The 19,509-nt window shown below is 43.5% G+C and overlaps 1 pseudogene; it reads left to right on the top strand.

The window, feature by feature from the left end:
* The first annotated feature begins 1,159 nt into the window (after positions 1–1,159).
* LOC123153304 (uncharacterized) lies at positions 1,160–6,671 on the top strand (annotated as a pseudogene).
* The last annotated feature ends 12,838 nt before the right edge of the window (positions 6,672–19,509 follow it).

Genomic DNA, 19,509 nt, shown 5'->3' with positions numbered 1-19,509 from the left:
AAATATGTAAAAATCCTTCCTTGCCTAGTTCAAAACTAATTCAACAATATTCATTTTCCTATTCTGTTCACAACAACACTTTATGAAGGAAGTGCTATTTATATATTCTTGATTGCCCTCGGAATTTTTGGGCACTCTTTCCTATCCAAATCATTATCGCATGACAAAATTCAGCTCCATTTGCCTAGCAAATCTTTCTCGGCAAATTTCCAAAGTTTTTGTCCACCTAGAAGCATTGTGAAGGAAGTACCTTTTTTATATCTCTAAATGACATGAAATTTATACAATTCCTTCATATGCCCAAATTATCACCCTCCTCCAAATTGCAGCCCAGTCAAATCATCTATGTGAGCCTAGGTTCAATTTATATTTTATGGCCAAATTGGCACGTTGCAAAGCAAGTGTTATATAGACCCCTCCTATTACCCTCAAACTTTTCGGGTACTCTTCCATACCCAAATCATTGCCACATGATAATATTCAGCTCAATTTTCCTAGTAAATCTTTCTCGGGAAATTTCCAAAGTTTCTACCTCGAGAGAAGCTTTGTGAAGTAAGTACTAGCTAGGCTTACCTAAATGATCTGAAAATTTACCAGCGCATGACCATACCTAAGTAACTTACCTACACCAATTTTGAGCTCATTTCATTCATCCAATCTCTCTCACTAGTTTTCCCAAGTTTTTGTCCATAGAAGAGCATTGTGAAGGAAGTACTACTTTGGCATGTCCAAATGTTATAAATTTTCTACAATGCTTTCCTATGCCCAAATAACCATCCTCCACAAAATTTCATCTCACTCCATTCATTATTTTGAGCCCAGCTTCAACATTCATATTTTTGTCCAGCGTGGTACTTTGCAAAGCAAGTAACACCTAGGATCCTCCTTTTGAGCTAAAAATTTGTGAAGACATTCTCCTTAGTAGATGATCATCCTCAGCCAAAACTCACGCCCATTGGCCATGTGCATTTCCCGTACCGCTAACCAAACACTTGGCTGCTAATTCATGTTTGAGCATCGATCGGTCTCCTCATGAGAATCTTATGTTGTAATTTTATTCCTAGCACCAACCTGGGGAGTGCCCAACCCACTAGACATGCCTAGGCCGCCCAGAACACATGGCAACATTATGGTCACACGGTGACCACGCGACGGGCATGCGAGTTTACACGCTCTAGAGTTGGGGCCCTCGGCCACCGCCCAAACCTCGACGTATTGCCACCAAACCATGTATTTATGATTAAATAGGTCCTTATGTAACTAGAAATGATTTTTGGAAAAAATAAATAGCAAACTATGAGGCAGCTGCAGTTCAAATTTGACCCGCTTCCAACTGAATCGACGGAAATTTGTCTTTTTCACGAGAGGTGGATCAAATTTTTTTACACCCAAACATTTTGTCAATTGTGCATTAAATATGGCCTAGTATTTTATAAAAATGATCTGGTCCAATTTTGCAACAATTATTTGGTAGTTCCTTCACAAAAAACCTCCTTTCGGGCACTCAAAAAATGGAAAATGGTTTTTTCTTCCAACGAAAATGAAAACTTCCTTAGGCAACATTGTTTGCCATTCCAATATGCACCCTTGTGCACAATATGAGATCATTTGAACAAACTATGCCATGAATGTGGCCATAAGATTGATCATTTGGCTTGAAAGCCATTGATCTCCACACGTGATAGCTCGTTTCTGAGAACACTTCTTTAAAATAATTGCCATATTACAAGTTTGTTATTTTTCCTGGGAACTTGGCCACAAATAATGACACAATGCGAAGGTTTCCCAATTTTTTGATTTTTTTTGAATTTTTTATGCCCGTTTCAAAATGCGGTCAAAACGGCGAGAATGGCCGTTCCTAGCTAGTGGTTGAATCTTGGGATTTTTTTGGTGTTTCTCTGATTAAATAGGTACTTATGTAACTAGAAATTATTTTTGGAAAAAATAAATAGCAAACTATGAGGCAGCTGCAGTTCAAATTTGACCCACTTCCTGCTGAATCGGCAGAAATTTGTCTTTTTCACGAGAGGAGGATCAAAACTTTTTACACCCAACCATTTTATCAATTGTGCATTAAATATGTCCTAGTATTTTAGAAAATCGATTTGGTCCAATTTTGCAACAAATATATGGTAGGTCCTTCACAAAAAAACTCATTTCGGGCACTCGGAAAATGTATTTTCCGTGCAAAGAAAATGAAAACTCCCTTAGGCAACATTGTTTAGAATTCCAAGATGCACCATTGTGCACAATATGAGATCATTTGAACAAACTATGCCATGAATGTGTCCATAAGATTGATCATTTGGCTTGAAAGCCATGAATCTTCACACTAGATAGCTTGTTTCCGAGAACACTTTTTTAAAGTAATTGCCGTATTACAAGTTTATTATTTTTCCTGGTAACTTGGTTACATATAATGATGCAATGCGAAGGTTTTCCAATTTTTTGATTTTTTTTGAATTTTTTATGCCCGTTTCAAAATGCGGTCAAAACGGCGGGCTTGACCGTTCCTAGCTAGTGGTTGAATCTTGAAATTTTTTTGGTGTTTCTATGATTAAATAGATACTTATGTACCTAGAAATGATTTTCGGAAAAAATAAAGAGCAAACTACGAGGCAGCCACAGTTCAAATTTGACCCGCTTCCAGCTGAATCAGCGAAAATTTGTCTTTTTCACCAGAGGTGAATCAAGGCTTTTTACACCCAACCATTGTGTCAATTGTGCATTAAACATGTCCTAGTATTTTATAAAATCAATTTGGTCCATTTTTACAAAATTTATTTGGTAGTTCCTTCACAAAAAAACCTCATTTCGGGCACTCGAAAAATGGAAAAATGGTTTTTTCATCCAAAGAAAATGAAAACTTCCTTAGGCAATATTGTTTGCCATTCCAAAATGCACCCTTTTGCACAATATGAGATCATTTGAACAAACTATGCCAAGAATGTGGCCATAAGATTGATCATTTGGCTTGAAAGCCATTGATCTCCACACATGATACCTCGTTTCAAAGAACACTTTTCTAAAATAATTGCCGTATTACAAGTTTATTATTTTTCCTGGGAAATTGTCCACATATAATGACACAATGCGAAGGTTTCAGAATGTTTTGATTTTTTTTGAATTTTTTATGCCCGTTTCAAAATGCGGTCAAACCGGTGGGAATGACCGTTCCTAGCTAGTGGTTGAATCTTGGAAACCTTTTGATATTTCTCTGATTAAATAGATACTTATATACCTAGAAATTATTTTTGAAAAAAATAAAGAGCATACTACAAGGCAGCTACAGTTCAAATTTGACCCGCTTCCAACTGAATCGGCGAACATTTGTCTTTTTCATGAGAGGTGGATCAAAACATTTTACACCCAACCATTTGATCAATTGTGCATTAAATATGGCCTAGTTTTTAGAAAATGATATGGTCCAATTTGGCAACAAATATTTGGCAGGTCCTTCACAAAAAAGCCTCTTTTCGGGCACTCGAAAAATGAAAAATGATTTTTCCGTGCAAAGAAAATGAAAACATTCTTAGGTAACATTGTTTGCCATTCCAAGATGCACCATTGTGCTCAATATAAGATCATTTCTTTGAATTTTTCATGTGAAAAAGTAGAAGAAAAACAAAAGAATGTCGAGGTACATGCTTTTTTGAAACACAATTTGTCTTTTTGATGAGAGGTGGATCGAAAGCGTTTTACATCTAAAGATTTGGTCAATTGTACATAAAATGTTGTCTTATAGTTTTGGAAAATGGAGTGGTGCTGTAAACATTTTTTGCACTCCAAAAATAGAAAATGATTCCCCCCCTAAAAACTCATTTCTCATAACAATTTTTAAAAGATATTTGTCTTATTCCAATTCCAAGTTTGTTAGTTTTCATAAAAACTATGTCACATTTGGTGACACAATGAAAATGTTTCTTTTTGAGTTTCTCATATCATATAATTGTTTATATGATTCAACACCTTTTTTGAAAAAATATGGCTCAACACCTTATTTTTAATCGATTACGACCAATTTAGAAGGTCATAACATCTACTGGGTTCTGATTGGTCCATGGACATGTCACGCGGATCGTGCTCAAACGCCGTCGGATGCACTCGGATCCGACGGCAGCCCTTTCTCCCTCACTCCCCATCTTTGTCTCAAAAAAAGAAAAGAGAAAACTTCCTCACCCTCTCACCCCACGAACCCTAGCGCTCCCTCTCCCCCATACCTCCCCTCGTCTCCCACATCGCCACCGCCACCCCGCCGATCCCATCCCTCCCGATTCAGATCCGACCCCGCAGCCCGCGCCCGCACGCCACCACCCACTCCTCACCGCCTCCCGGAGGACGACCGCCGCTCTTCCTCCGCCTGTCCCGGAGGCCTCAGTCGGCACCCTCCACCGCAGGGCCGCCGCGCTCGTCCCACCCTCGGCGCCGCACCTCCACCGCCATCTCTGCTGGGTCCTTGCCGATGCCTCCGCCCCTTCCCCGTCTAGCGCGCCACTCAGGAACAAGCACTGGAAGGACCTGGTGGTCACTGTCCGGGACGGCGTGCTCATCCCGCGGCCCGAGACAGAGGCCGTAGTGGACATGGTCGCCACCACCGACTGCGAGCGGGGGTTCTGGTCCTCTCCCTCGTCGTCCTCGGCGGCGGCATCGCGGCTTGGCGCCATCGCCGTGCCCTACGTCGACGTCTCGATCAGCTTCACGGATCACCGTCTTCACGGTACGCACGCACACATGTCTGAAATCCATAGTCAACAGTTTGGTGTACGCGCTAACTACTGAGTCATGAGCCATGCGTGTGGTTGTGCTTGTGCAGAGGTTGGTCGAAGAGGGCTAGAGTTCATGTCGTTCCTGCTGTCCCTGTCCGTGTTCCTCTTCGGCACCTCCTGGTTCATCTTCGACCTCATCCTGGTGAGATTTCCATCCAACCCTCCCCGTCCCCATGGTGCTCTTTCTAGTTAGTACTCGTCCGAGAGAGTTGCAGTACCAACCATTAGTTCTTGGTATATCAGGTGGCCAAGATTGTAGCTGATGAGATGAATAACTACCTCTTGTTTGAGCACACTCTGCAAATTGTGCCTGTCCCACTGGAGAAAATATGGAGCTAAATTGAGCCAAGATTGTACCTCTTGTTAGTTATTGGAGCTAAATTGGTCAGGTTGAAAATACTGGAGCTAAAGAGGTTGATTATTGGGTAGTTAGTCCAGTTTTATTGAGATTAAATATGTGTGAGTCAGCTGTGAGATGCACAATTTTGTATTGTGATTTCTAGAACCCTGCTGTTTAGATGCAGTTTTGTTGTCCTTTTGAACGGTTGGTACCCCAGATTTGTGCTATAGCTGTGTTTACTATAGAGTGTAGACTCGTGGCATGTACTCTGACAAAATATTTGAAGGGTTAAATAATGCTGAAATGCCCTGCTGTAGTGTAGCTCTACTGATGATGCAGATTGATAGATCTTTTATGCTTGTGTTCGATTTGATGCCATGTCGACTTGCTTGCTTAATCATGAAGTAAATTGCTCGGTGCAGTTATTTTCTCTTAAAAAATTTGCAGTGTATGTCATCTAAATAAAACTGCAGGCAGTGATCTTCTTGTATGAGTATATATGTCTGCATTGCATGTTGTTTTTGTGAAAATATGATGATTACTTCCTAGGTACTGCACATTTTGTTTAGCTTGAGGTTTTGTATGCACTAGTATTACTCTGTTTAGCTTGAGGTTTGAAGCTCTGGTATGCTTAGAATGACCGTTTCATTAGTCTCTTAATCGACAAGTTAACTAGACTATTTTACTGTATTTCTGTCATACTCCTTTCATTTATTTAGTGACTGCAGACTGGGAAAATGCCATGTGTACCTTAATCCTTGTGGTTCTCATTTGTTCCCGGTTTGGTGAGCTTGCCCTGAGGTCTGTGGCTGTGTGCAGGGACCAGGCCCATGGTGGTGAGGGACTACTACGACATGCTCGGCGTGAAGAAGGACGCCGGCCAGGGTGAGATCAAGAAGGCGTATTACGCGGTATGGCTCGCTACAATTGGGTCTGGCACTTATATTGTAATCTTTGGCTTGTCTAAGACTGAACTTGAAGGCTTCTTGTGGGTAGTAATTTTACTTGGTAGATGCTCGAGGCCAAAAACACACACATTATGTACTAAATGTGGTCGCGTATGTCAGGACTCATACATTGTTAAAATGGAGGCTTGGGAAGAACTATTTTGTTTGTAGTAATAAGTCAGGAGTTGTTTGTTGCTTCAGTAGGGTGTCATACATTATAATCATCAGCTCATGTCATCTGGGATCAAACATAGCTTTGAATTTACAAGAGTAAAGATTTATGTGAGAAGTACAAACCATGTTCAATTTTAACTTGTACAAAAATTATGCCCCTTCTATAGTGATACATTCTTTACTACACTGTTGCTTCTGTTTGCTTGCTTGATTACCTCTATAAGGCGGCTTCGTTTTGTTCTTCTTCTTCATGTGCTACTTGCAGCATCAAGGGGATCTTCGACCGCTACCAACAGGCCACCGGGACCAGCCTGTGGACCGAGCAGTATGAGGTTGGCTGCTGCTTCTCTATCTTGCCTCCATCCATCTTTTTCTTTAGCTGTATCACTTTCTCCTTTCTTTGATGTGGCTGATTTGATTCGGTTTGATATCATCTAGATCTGACTAGTTTGTACTTAGTCACTAGTGATGCACTGCTCTTTTTCCTTGTGATGCTCGAGTACTGAAGAAACTTGGGTAATATGCATTGGTCTTTTGCTTATGCTCTTGTGAGTTTGGCAAGTGATTGTATGGGGAGTAGATGTAGTGTGTGCTTATGCTCTTCTGATATTTGCAGGAGTAGTACATTCTAGGGACATGTTTTAAATCAATAATGTTCCTCATTGTGTTAAATCAAGCCTTACAGAATACAATATACACACTAGATTGTTTCTGAACGTGTTAAATCAACAATGTGTATGTGTTATTGTATCCTAGTAATTTTGCTGTGTCACTGTATCCCAGTAAGGAAAGATGCTTGTTATACTCATGTTCCTGATGACATTAGTGTAGACTCAATTTGGTTATTTCTTCTAGTTCTGCTACTAGTTGCTATGTACTCCTAGTGTTGTAGTTGTTGTGTAGTAATACAGAAATATTAATGCTCAAATATGATGATCTGGCCTGCAGCACACCTACAATTTTCATTTCTATGATCAATTTAGAGAGTTGCACATGTCAGTATATTGTATACTAAAAAAAATCCTAGCTAGTGAGAACATTTTAGGCACCCATGAACGCATACTGGTCAGTGTTAGTCATACTATTTATGTACATCTCATTTGCTGTCAATTCTTGCTTATAAGTTATTGGATCCCTCATTGGCTACTGTTTGATGTTCTGTACACATTCTTATTCTTATATGTTCATTCTTGTTTTTTGCACAAGTGAAGTCCGAATCCAAGTTCGAAGCTGTGAAGCATATCAACAAAGACTAGCATATTATGTGTTGTAAATGTAGGCAGTAGTAGGCTTATCCGGGCTGTAGTATACTGTAACATTTGTAATAGACTAATGCCATGTTGTTTTGGATGAATTTCATTTGCTATTTGGATTGTTTGAAATAATGATTGTGTATGTGATCTGAATACCCGTCAAATGGAAACCTGACAAGTTATAATGGTTGTTTGACAGATTTTGAAATTTTTGATGCGTGGGATCAATTTTGTGATAGGCATGACAAGTGGGACCAATCTGATTGGTGGGACTAGTGGCAAAAAAAAGGACGAAAATAAAGAACCAGTAGACTGTAAAAGGCTGCATCTTAGAAAAAAAGGCTGAATTAATGGCCCAAGCCCATGTAGCTAGCGAAAATTAACAAGAAAAATATATTAAAAAGGCCGAATTGTTGGGCTAGGCCCATGTAAAACACCGAATTGGACCGGGCTGATTCTTGTGCCACGTCAGATTGCCACGTTGGATGCCTACGTGGCCTGGGGAGGTTGCTAGTGACCAAAACGCCACAGTAGACGTATTTTGGTCATAAACGTCTTTGACCATTCCAGAAGAAAGGTCGCTATAGTCAGTTTATGACGGCCAGCTTTTGACCTTATGTTTTTGGTCACAAAAAGGTCACAAATGGAAATTTGTGACCATTCAGTGACCAATAGTGGTGGTCACAAGTTGACATATTTCTTGTAGTGCCGGTGGAGTAGCGCGCGGTGGAGGTTGGATGAACAGGAGCCCGTGGAGGCTGGAGGAGGTCGACGGTAGCCCGTGGAGGCTGGAGGAGGTCGACGGTGGAGATGAACAGTATCCCGTGGAGTCCCGTTTTGTGGTACGCCACACCCCTCCCGATGAACAGGACCCCCATTTTGACCGTAGCGCTCCAACACAAGTCCATTTCGTCCGTTTTGCGGTATGCCACACCCCTCCCGATCAACAGGACCCTCGTTTCGACTGTAGGAGGTCCATTTCCTCTGTTTTGCGGTACGCCACACCCCTCCCGATCAACAGGACCCCCGTTTCTACCGTAGGAGGTCCATTTCCTCCATTTTGCGGTACGCCAGACCCCTCCCGATGAACATGATCCTGTTTCGAATGTGGCCAGTCGAACACAAGGCTGTTTCCTCCGTTTTGCGGTACGCCAGGCCTCATTTCCATCGCCTGTTCCGTCCAAGCCCTCCCGATGAACACGACCACGCATTCCGTTCCGACCCAGCCGGTTGGCTCCCACACGTTCGTTACCTCCCGATGAACATGACGCATTCCGTTGCCTCCCCATTAACACGACGCATTCCGTTGCCTCCCCATGAACACGACGACGACGCTGTTTCTCCGTTTTGACCCTGCCATGTACACGAGCCCTGGCCGTACGTATGCGCGAGTAGGCGTTCGAGACCCGCCCGTATGTACACATACGTGGCCGTATTTTCATTCTTGCACCCTGGCCACTATACATACGTGTACATGCTACGTGCACGCCTCTACTACGACACGTACGCGCCTCTACTACGACACATACGCGCCTCTACTATGACACGTGCGCGCCTCTACATCCACCAATATATATGTACGTACATGTTCACGACCAGAATGACAACGCTACATACGCTTCGACCAGGTGGGTCCTGACTATCAGGCACTTGCGTGCGAAGATGTAGCTGGTGGGTCCCAGCAGTCAGGGGGCGAATCGTTTTTTTTGCCCGGACGCACTTCCTTGCGTGCGAAGATGTAGCTGGTGGGTCCCAGCAGTCAGGGGGAAATGTTTTTTTTTCACGAAATACGGTTGCCCGTCCGGTGGGTCCCCACTATCAGGTGGAGGAACCATTATTTTGCGCGTAATAAGGAGGCACTTCCTTGCTCCGGCCATGGACCCAGCTGTCAGCCTCTCCACGTACAGTCCACGTCCGATGGAAGTCGTTCCTTGACCATGTTGACCACGCCGCGCCAAGAGCACCACGGCGGTGGACGACGACGAGGACTAGGAAGGGGACAACTCGGAGCCGGGGAAGACGCAGAAGTGGATGCCCATGCGAAGAGGAGTACGAGGGTTCACTGGTTCGACTGCGGTGTGAGGCTGCTGTCACCGCAGAATAACAGGGGGTGTGGGTGAGTAAAGGGATGGCCTGGCCAGCAGTGGGAGTAGTAGGGGGCGGTGAGGCCTCCGCGTCATCACAGCCGGCCACGGGAGGCAGGAGCACGCGGCACGACCGACACTGGTTTGGGCGGCTGGAGCAAGAAGACCAGAGGTTGAACCGTTGGATTAACATCATATGGTAACAGGAGCTAGAATCGTTCATATTGACTAAGTTGACAAAGCCCTCCGTCCCCGTCAATTTGGTAGGCCCACAAGTCAGCCTCCCACTATGTTGGGTTCCAGCTGGCAGGGGGAATATTCATTTTTTGGGCGTAATAAGGAGGCACTTCCTTGCGTGCGAAGATAGTTGGTGAGTCCGACATGTCAGCGGGGGGCACATTATTTTCACGAAATACAGTGGCCCTTCCGATGGGTCCCAGATGTCAGGTGGAGGAATCATTATTTTGCGCGTAATAAGGAGGCATTTCCTTGTGTGCGGCCATGGACCCAGCTATCAGCCTCTCCACGCACAGTCTACTTCCGATGGTGTCGTTCGTTGACCATGTTGACCATGCCGCGCCGAGCACATCCAAGGTGGTGGACGACGGCGAGGCCCCGGATAGCAATGAGCCGGAGATGGGAAGACGCGGGAGTAGAATCGTAGATGGAGAGGTGTACGAGGGTTAACTGGTTCTAGTGCGGTGTGGTTTGGCAGTCGGTGGAGAAGAACAGGAGGTGTGGAGGGGTGGAGGGATGGCATGGCCAACGGTGGAGTAGCGCTTCATAGCGAAGCGTGCTAAGCAGAGCTGCTAGCAGCAGGAGGCGGGAGGTGGTCCCGGCGGCGCTGGAGGAAGAAGACGAGACATTGAAGATGGATGCCGGTCGTTGGATGTAAATCCAACGGCTAACATGTCAGAATCATTTGTTGACTAAATTGACAACGACATGTGTTGGCTTCGACCTATTGGCCCACATTTCAGCCTCCAAAAATGTGGCACGTATTCAACCCATTTTTTCAGAATTTACAGTCTTTTTTTTGCGAGGTAGAATTTATAGTCAATTTGATCTTTTTTTTAAATTACAGCCATTAGCTGGGCTGGGTGAACAAATAATGTAGCGTCCATGTGGCCCATTTATTTTATTTCCTAAAAAATTACAGGCCATTTGCACTTTCTCGAAATACACGATTTTGCTGGGCTGATTCTAATTATAATGTTGGGTTGGGCCAACAATGTTATCAAAAAAATAAAAAGGTGCTGAGCATTTTGTTATAAATATATTTAAATAATAAGTGATATTATTACATTCGTCCTTAAATCTTACCAAGCTTTTGTACACAATCACTAGGATTTTCGTGCCAAAACAATCCAGGATTTTATTTGTTAAGAAATTATTTTTATAAGTTAATAAGATATGGGATATTGTTTTCTTACATATGTAAGTATATTTTAAATATATGATGACAATAAAAATAATATATAATAACATATAAAATATATTTTTAGAAAAAGAGGGAGCATCTCCCCGGTTCCATTGCTGAGAACGAAACCACAACATATTCTGATACAGCAGCTCAAAGAGCAGTTTGAAAGCAAAGGTAGAAAAGCTACAAACTAGGGGGGTGTAGGATCGAAAGTATGTCTAGAGGGGGGGTGATTAGACTACTTGACCAAATAAAACTTAACCTTTTCCCAATTTTAGTTCTTGGCAGATTTTAGCTATTGTAGGACAAGTCAAGCAATCATCAAGCAAGCATGCAAAGAGTATATTGGCAGCGGAATGTAAAGCATGCAACTTGCAAGAATGTAAGGGGAAGGGTTTGGAGAATTCAAACGCAATTGGCGACACGGATGTTTTTCCCGTGGTTCGGATAGGTGGTGCTATCCTACATCCACGTTGATGGAGACTTCAACCCACAAAGGGTAACGGTTGCATGAGTCCACACAGGGCTCCACCCACAAAGGGTAACAGTTGCGCGAGTCCACAAAGGGCTCCACCCACGAAGGGTCCACGAAGAAGCAACCACCCACGAAGGGTCCACGAAGAAGCAACCTTGTCTATCCCACCATGGCCATCGCCCACACAGGACTTGCCTCACTAGCGGCAGATCTTCACGAAGTAGGCGATCTCCTTGCCCTTACAAACTCCATGGTTCAACTCCACAATCTTGTCGGAGGCTCCCAAGTGACACCTAGCCAATCTAGGAGACACCACTCTCCAAGAAGTAACAAATGGTGTGTAGGTAATGAACTCCTTGCTCTTGTGCTTCAAATGATAGTCTCCCCAACACTCAACTCTCTCTCGTAGGATTTGGATTTGGTGGAAAGAAGATTTGAGTGGAAAGCAACTTGGGAAGGCTAGAGATCAAGATTCATATGATAGGAATGGAATATCTTGGTCTCAACACATGAGTAGGTGGTTCTCTCTCAGAACATATGAGTTGGAATTGTGTATGTGTTCTGATTGCTCTCTCCATGAATGAAGAGGAGGTGGAGGGGTATATATAGCCTCCACACAAAATCCAACTGTTACACACAGTTTTCCAATCTCGGTGGGACCGAATCAACAAACTCGGTCGGACCGAAAAGGTAAACCTAGTGACCGTTAGAGATTTTCGGTGGGACTGACATGCAACTCGGTAGGACCGATATGGTTAGGGTTTGGGCATAACGTAATCTCGGTGAGACCGATTACACAAACTCGGTGGGACCGAATTTGGTAATTAGCTAACCAGAGAGTTGGTCAGGCAAACTCGGTGGGACCGATTTGCTCTTTCGGTGAGACCGAAGAGTTACAAAAAGCAAACACTGAATTTACATTGCAATCTCGGTGGGACCGATTCGCTCTTTCGGTGAGACCGAAAAGTTACGAAAGGGAAACAGAGAGTTTGCAACCCCATCTCGGTGAGACCGAGATCCCTATCGGTAGAACCGATTTGCTAGGGTTTGGCAGTGGCTTATGACAACTGAAACTCGATGGCACCGGATAGGAAGAATCGGTAGGACCGAGTTTGGCTTAGGGTTTTGGTCATATGTGGATATGGGAAAGTAGTTGAGGGTTTTGGAGCATATCACTAAGCACATGAAGCAAGAGGCTCATTAAGCAACACCTCATCCCTCCTTGATAGTATTGGCTTTTCCTAAAGACTCAATGTGATCTTGGATCACTAAAATGTAAAATGAAGAGTCTTGAGCTTTTGAGCTTGAGCCAATCGTTTGTCCTTAGCATTTTGAGGGTTCCACTTTCACATCCATTCCATGCCAATCATTGAGCTTTCCTGAAATAATCATCTTGGAATAGCATTGGCTCAATGAGCTATATGTTGTTATGAATTACCAAAACCACCTAGGGATAGTTGCACTTTCAATCTCCCCCTTTTTGGTAATTGATGACAACATATAGATCAAAGCTTCGAGAAATGATAATAAGCATGAAATATATCGTCGCTTTGAGAAGTATGTGACAAGTAAGAGCTCCCCCTAAATTTGTGCATATTTAAAATTTGCTTTGGACTGCAAATGCACAAAGAGTTAGAGTCATGGGTTACTCTTCCATGTCACATACATCTTGGTGGAGCGCTTAAAATGATAAGAATGAAATACATGAACTCATCACCAAGAATAGTGAATGATCACATAAGATAGATAAGATAATAGCATTCATCAAGCATTAAGTGTAGCTTATGATCAAACACATGATCATCAATGTCTCACAAATAATGACGTAGTATCTCAAGCACTCAAAAGCAAACAAAGTTCGAAAAACCACCAAATAAAGCAAGAGAGAAAAAGGCAACTCTCTCTCTCTCAGCCTATGATCTATACATTTTTCTCCCCCTTTGGCAACAAGTTACCAAATAGTTCCTAGAAAATGCATAGTACTAGATCGATGCTCATGCTTGATCTTCAGGTGGTGGTGGAGTCCGGATCACTCCAAGGATGAAGGCTTCTGTAGACGCTGAAGTAGACGCTGGAGTTGGAGCTGAAGTAGATGCTGGAGCTGGTGGAACTGAGGCTGTGGCTGGAGCTGAGGCAATTGCTCTTGTGTCAGGAACTGGCACTGTAGACGACCTCGTACCTCTTGGCACTCTGGCAAAGGAATCAGTTGTAGTCCTGCCTCTCCTCTCCTGCATGTCATCTTGGAGCTGCTCCACTGCAGTCTGAATCTCTGTTACCTTGACATCCAAGTCATAGAACTTTTGTTCCATGATTCTCTCTAGGCTTGCCTGGTTCTGAGTTAGGGTGGCTAGTCCTTTCTCAATCCGCAGGGTGGATGCAATCAGGTAACCAAGCTGCTCTTGTTCGGTTTTCAAGAAGTACTCAGATGCCTCCTCTTGAGTTGGCATCTTGGCAGGTTTCTCCTTCCTTGCCTTCTCCTTCTTTGCTTGTGCTTGGGCAGACGATGGCTCATTCTCAGTCATGACAACTTGATTGTCCTCAAAATCTGGACGGATGGGCAGGTGTTCCTTGTCCAATAAATATATGCCCGTGCCCATCTTAGAGTTGATGAGCTCCTGAATCTGAGGGGCATATCCACAGCTCCTCTTCTGATCTGCTACAGTCCTCTTGATAGTTTCTAATATGAGGCTCATGACCTTGAACTTCTCTGGCACATCAAAGACATGAAGCAAGTTGATTGCATGGCCTCTGATCATCTTGTGATCTCTAGACTTGGGCAAGAGAGTGTGCCTCAATATCCAATTTATAATTGGCAACCCTGACAGAAGGTAATGCACAGACCCAAATTTGAAGGTGTCAAGAGCTTCATTGGGAATTTCCTTGTACATGTTGGACATTGAGTTATGATCCATCTTTTTCTTGGCATAAATGTCCAAGTCATCTGCTTGCTCCTCTGGGGCATTGATCAACTTTGCCCATTCCTCAACAGTAGATTGGTACCTCGTAACTTCAGACATCCAAGTGATCCTTCTATCTGGATAAAAATGTGCCGTGGAGTAGAATTGCATAATGAGCTCCTCGTTCCACTTTGTGAGCTTCTGCCCAACAAAGTCTGCAACTCCACAAGCACTAAAGCTGTCGTACACTCCAGGGTAGTGTTCCTCATTGTCCTTGATGTATTGCCAGTGAACCCATCTCATATAACAGACTATTGGCTTCTTATCAAGCAGCACTGTCTCATAGAAATCTTGCTGCTCCTAGGTGTGAAATCCGTAGTCCACAGCAGTCCTCCTCGTTGAAGCACATGGGTCTGCTTCTCTCCACTTCCTCAGCCCTGAGTCTCTCCTGAGCTTCATATCCTCAGCCACAGGATGAGCATCGTTGTGGTCTGAGATCTTGGGCTTGAGCTTTCTAAGAACTTGCTCTTCATCCTCTTCTTCAGCAACAGTCTCAGGCACTGGGGCCTTGTTCTTCTCAGCTGCAGGTATGTTCCTTGTATTCCTCTTTGGTTTTGGCTTGGAGGAAGCTTTGGGTGCTTCTTTGGGCTTAGATGCAGCAGCCCCTGATTTGATAGCATCACGCATCAGCTTGGGTGCCTTAGGTGCTGGTGCAGCTACCTCTTCTTCCTCTTCCTCTTCCATGATGGAAGCCTTTCCAAGCACTCTGGCCACGGTCTTCTTGACCCTTTCCTTCCTCTTCTTGCCTTCAGCAGCAACTGGCTCTTTGGGTGCAGGCTTTTCAGTTGAAGCTCTTGCCTTTGACATGGGCTGCCTTCCTGCTGGCCTTTTGATTTTCAAACCTGGCTTTGTGCCTTGAGCTGGCTCAACTCTCTTTGATGTGGCCTCTTCCTCTGCCACATAATCTTCATCTTCATAATCAGAAGTTCTCTTCTTCCTTTGTCTGGTGGCAGCTTTTGGCAAATTGCTAGGAGTACTCCTGCTGCCATCATCTGAAGAACTTGAGGGACTAGTGCCCTCACTCATCTGCACCTGCTCTTCTGACATGTTCTGGCTGTCACTCTGGTCTGACATGATGAACAAGCTGACTGCTGACCCTGTGAACAGATTATAGATGAGGTAGAATAGATGAGCATCACAAAATGCAGAGATTTTTGCAAAAGAATGATCCAAAAACTTAGTTTTAGTTTCCCACTGAAATCATCTCGGATCTACCAATTTTTAAACTCGGTGATACCGAAGCAGTTTTGGCACCTAAACTAGTGAACTCGGTCAGACCGAGTCACAGTTCGGTGGCACCGAGACTGCTAGGGTTTGACAGAGTTCCAAAATCGGTCACACCGATAAGTAATTCTCGGTCAGACCGAGTCTCACTTGTGCAATGGCATAAGCCAAATCGGTGGGACCGAGTTTTTCAACTCGATGGGTCCGAGATGGTTTCGGCGGAAACCTAACCCTAAACTTTTCGAATCAAACCTAATCTACGAGCGTATTGACTGGATAGGAGTGTTTCAATCGTGGCAAGAATCATGATGATCACAATGTGCTAAGAATCGGATTGGAGAATAGCACAAAGATCGAGTCCATACCCTAGTTCGGCGGAGACTCGCTACGGCGACAACGGCGGGGCAGAATTCCCGTTGACAGCGACGGAGACCAGCGACTAGAGGCGGCTGGCGGCGAGAAGACGATCCGGAGACCACGTTGGCAGAGCAGGCTATCACGCGGGCGAAGGGGTTCAGAGAAATTTCCAAATTTTGCCCGTGACTATATATAGCCCGACCCTGTCGGTGTGACCGAGTAGAACAACTTGGTGGCACCAAGATTCATAACTGTAAGCAGTTATTGAAACTCGGTGTGACCGAAAAGTTCAAATCGGTTGCACCGAGATCGAAAACCTAGATCAACTTAATGATATCGGTAGGACCGAAAGTGGGGTATCGGTCAGACCGAGAATCATAAAGAGGTTTTGGAAGTTTAAGTCTATGACGAATCGGGGACTCCGAGCGCTCCTCACACAGAGTGGTTTGAATCTGACTTGATCAAATTTTGTGATGTAGCATGAAAAGTGTTTGAGACGAGAAAAGCATAGATAGCTAGAGGAGGTTCTTAGGCATTCTTGTCCATCCACTTGGCAAAAAGAAATAAAACCGAACGATCAAAACAACAAGTGGATGTCCTCGAATGAGTAAAATATGCAACCAGCATGCTCACACAATAAGATGGCAAATGAAATATGTGACAAGGCATGCACAACCAATTCTAGCATCTATCAAGCAATTTGCGATGACTAGGTCATCTATATATGAGTATATTGACTTAGGAGTCAAGTGAGAACACTTGATGATAGGTCATACTCATTGTTTAAGCTCAAGTGGGGTTACCACTTTTACATAAAGCATTGTTGTGTTCACATCTTTAGAGTTGCTTTAGATCAAGTCTTAGAGTAAAGCTCCCGCTAGATGTGATATCCCCCCTAAGAGGGATGAACTAACCTTGGGTTTTGTCGATGATGACTTCATGTAGATGTTGAAGATGTGGACGCTCAATGTTGATGTAGATCACTTGGAGCTATCCATTTGAGTGAATTGCACTTTCAATACCTACATGGGTTAGTCCCACAAGGAACAAACAAGGATATCCATAGACATAGAGTGATGCACACACAAGATGATGTCAATGAAAACTTTTAGGTTACCTTGTCCCTTGTCTTACCAACAAGAGGGTTTGTGACTCCTCGAACTAGTGTAAGATGTGGAAGTTGATTGCACTTGTTCTTGCCAAAATAATAAGAGTGAAGTATGTTGGCGGAGTCACCCTCAAGAACTCTCTAGTTCTTCTTCTTTTGGATCCACACCATCTTGATGGGAATCCTTGGAGTTGTAGTCGTACTTGATGAAGTGGAACTTGAAGTAGTCTTGGGAATCCACTTGACTAAGGTCTTAGGAGCTTCTTCAAATGCATCAATTTCCTCTTGAAGCTTGTCCTTGCCTTTTTGCTTGTAGTCTTGTGGTGGAAGATCATCTTGAGCTTGTGTCCCCTTGAAAGAAGTATCATACTTCTCTTGTTGAGGAACAAACTTTGTCTTGGGGTATTGATCTTCTTCCCACTCAACTCCGTTGGCATTGAACTTTCGTTCAAAACTAACACCTTGATTCTTCCGGTGCATTCCTTGCTTGCGCACAATTTCCTCGAATTGCTTACTCCCGGCAAGGCTTTTGTACACTCCTTTATCTATAATTCGCTTCAATAAACTATTTTCTTGCTCAAGTGTAACTTGGCTAAGAGAATCATTAGTGGAATCAAGAGAACTACTAGAAGCAACAATATTGGATTTAGCATGATCATTGTTACTGCTAGAGGAAGAATCTTTCTTGTTCTTGTTACTAGACTTGACTTGAGGCATGTAAGTGGATAAGAGTAAACGCTTGGCAATGTGAGAAGAACTTTTCTTGCGGAGATCATCATTGATTGCTTTTAAGAACTCATGCTCTTTCTCAAGATTGAGCTTTTCAAAGCGTAATTTCTCATGAGCTCTTAAAAGTTCTCGATGATCTTCGAAGATAGTTTCATGAGCTAACTTAAGAGTGTTTAATTCTTTAGTTAGAGCCTCAATCTTCTCCTTATCATTGTCATTCGTTTTATCTTGATTAGCATGATTAATTGGTCTTTCATCATAGTATTCATCACTAGAGTTGTCAACAAGCAAATCATCACCTAACAAGTCATCTTCATCACTATTGAAATCAACATACTCGGGATGTGTTACCTTAGGACCTTTGGACATGAAGCATCTTCCAACTCCTTCATTTGGTGAGTCAAATATGTCGTAGGAGTTGGTTGACACAAGTGCTAGACCGGCAACACCTTCATCTTGAGTATCTTCGGAGTCGGAGTGATAACTTCTCTCGGAGTGGCTGTCGGAGTCGGAGCCGGATACCCATTCACCAACATGAGCTTGATGTCTTCGTCTTGTGTAGCTCCTTGATGATTTTTCCTTCCTTTCCGAATCCTTGCTTCTCCGTGAGTATCTTCGTTCATAACGATCATCTCTACTCCTTCTCTCTCTTGGTGGTGATTCTTTGCTTCTTCTTTTTGGAGAATCTTCTCTTCTCTTGTAGGGAGCCGTACACTCATTGGAATAGTGTCCGGGTCTTCCACAACTGTAGCAGTTTCGCTCTCGACTAGAAGATCTTTTGTCATTGTAGGACCTTGACTTGAAGCTTCTATCTTTGCTTCTACTCTTGTAGAACTTGTTGAAGTTCTTCACCATTAAGCTCAATTCTTCATTGAAGTCTTGTTTCTCACTTGATGATGTGGGGGCTTCACATGAGGCTTTATAGGCACCACTTGACTTGTTGTGAAGTTCCTCTTTATCCTTAAGTGACATCTCGTGAGCAACAATTCTTCCAATCACCTCCGTTGGCTTGAGATCTTTGTAATTGGGCATCATTTGGATCAATGTGCACACGGTATCATATTTTCCATCCAAGGCTCTTAGGATCTTCTTGATGATGAATCTATCGGTCATCTCTTCACTTCCTAAGCCGGCAATCTCATTTGTGATGAGAGCAAGCCTAGAGTACATTTCAGCGACACCTTCACCATCCTTCATCTTGAACTTGTCAAGTTGACTTTGAAGCACATCCAACTTGGATTCCTTGACGGAGTCGGTACCTTCGTGCATATCAATCAAAGTGTCCCAAATTTCCTTTGCATTCTCAAGACGGCTGATTTTGTTGAATTCTTCGGGGCACAATCCGTTGAAGAGAATATCACAAGCTTGAGCATTGTATTGCAACATCTTCAACTCATCCGCGGTAGCTTCACGGTTTGGTTCTTTCCCATCAAAGAAGTCACCTTGCAAACCAACACACACAATAGCCCAAACGGCGGGGTTATGTCCAAGAATATGCATTTTCATTTTATGCTTCCAACTAGCAAAATTAGTACCATCAAAGTAAGGACCTCTACGGTGATAATTTCCCTCGCTAGACGCCATACTCTCCTAGGTTGTGAAACCAAGGCTATGACTACCAAAAGCTATGGAGATCAAAGCAAATGGAGACCAAAGCTCTGATACCACTTGT

Source organism: Triticum aestivum, chromosome 7A (assembly GCF_018294505.1).
Source record: "Triticum aestivum cultivar Chinese Spring chromosome 7A, IWGSC CS RefSeq v2.1, whole genome shotgun sequence".
NCBI classification, from domain to species: domain Eukaryota; kingdom Viridiplantae; phylum Streptophyta; class Magnoliopsida; order Poales; family Poaceae; genus Triticum; species Triticum aestivum.
The sequence above is the reverse complement of the archived record's forward strand: the minus strand, read 5'-3'. Positions and strand labels throughout refer to the sequence as shown.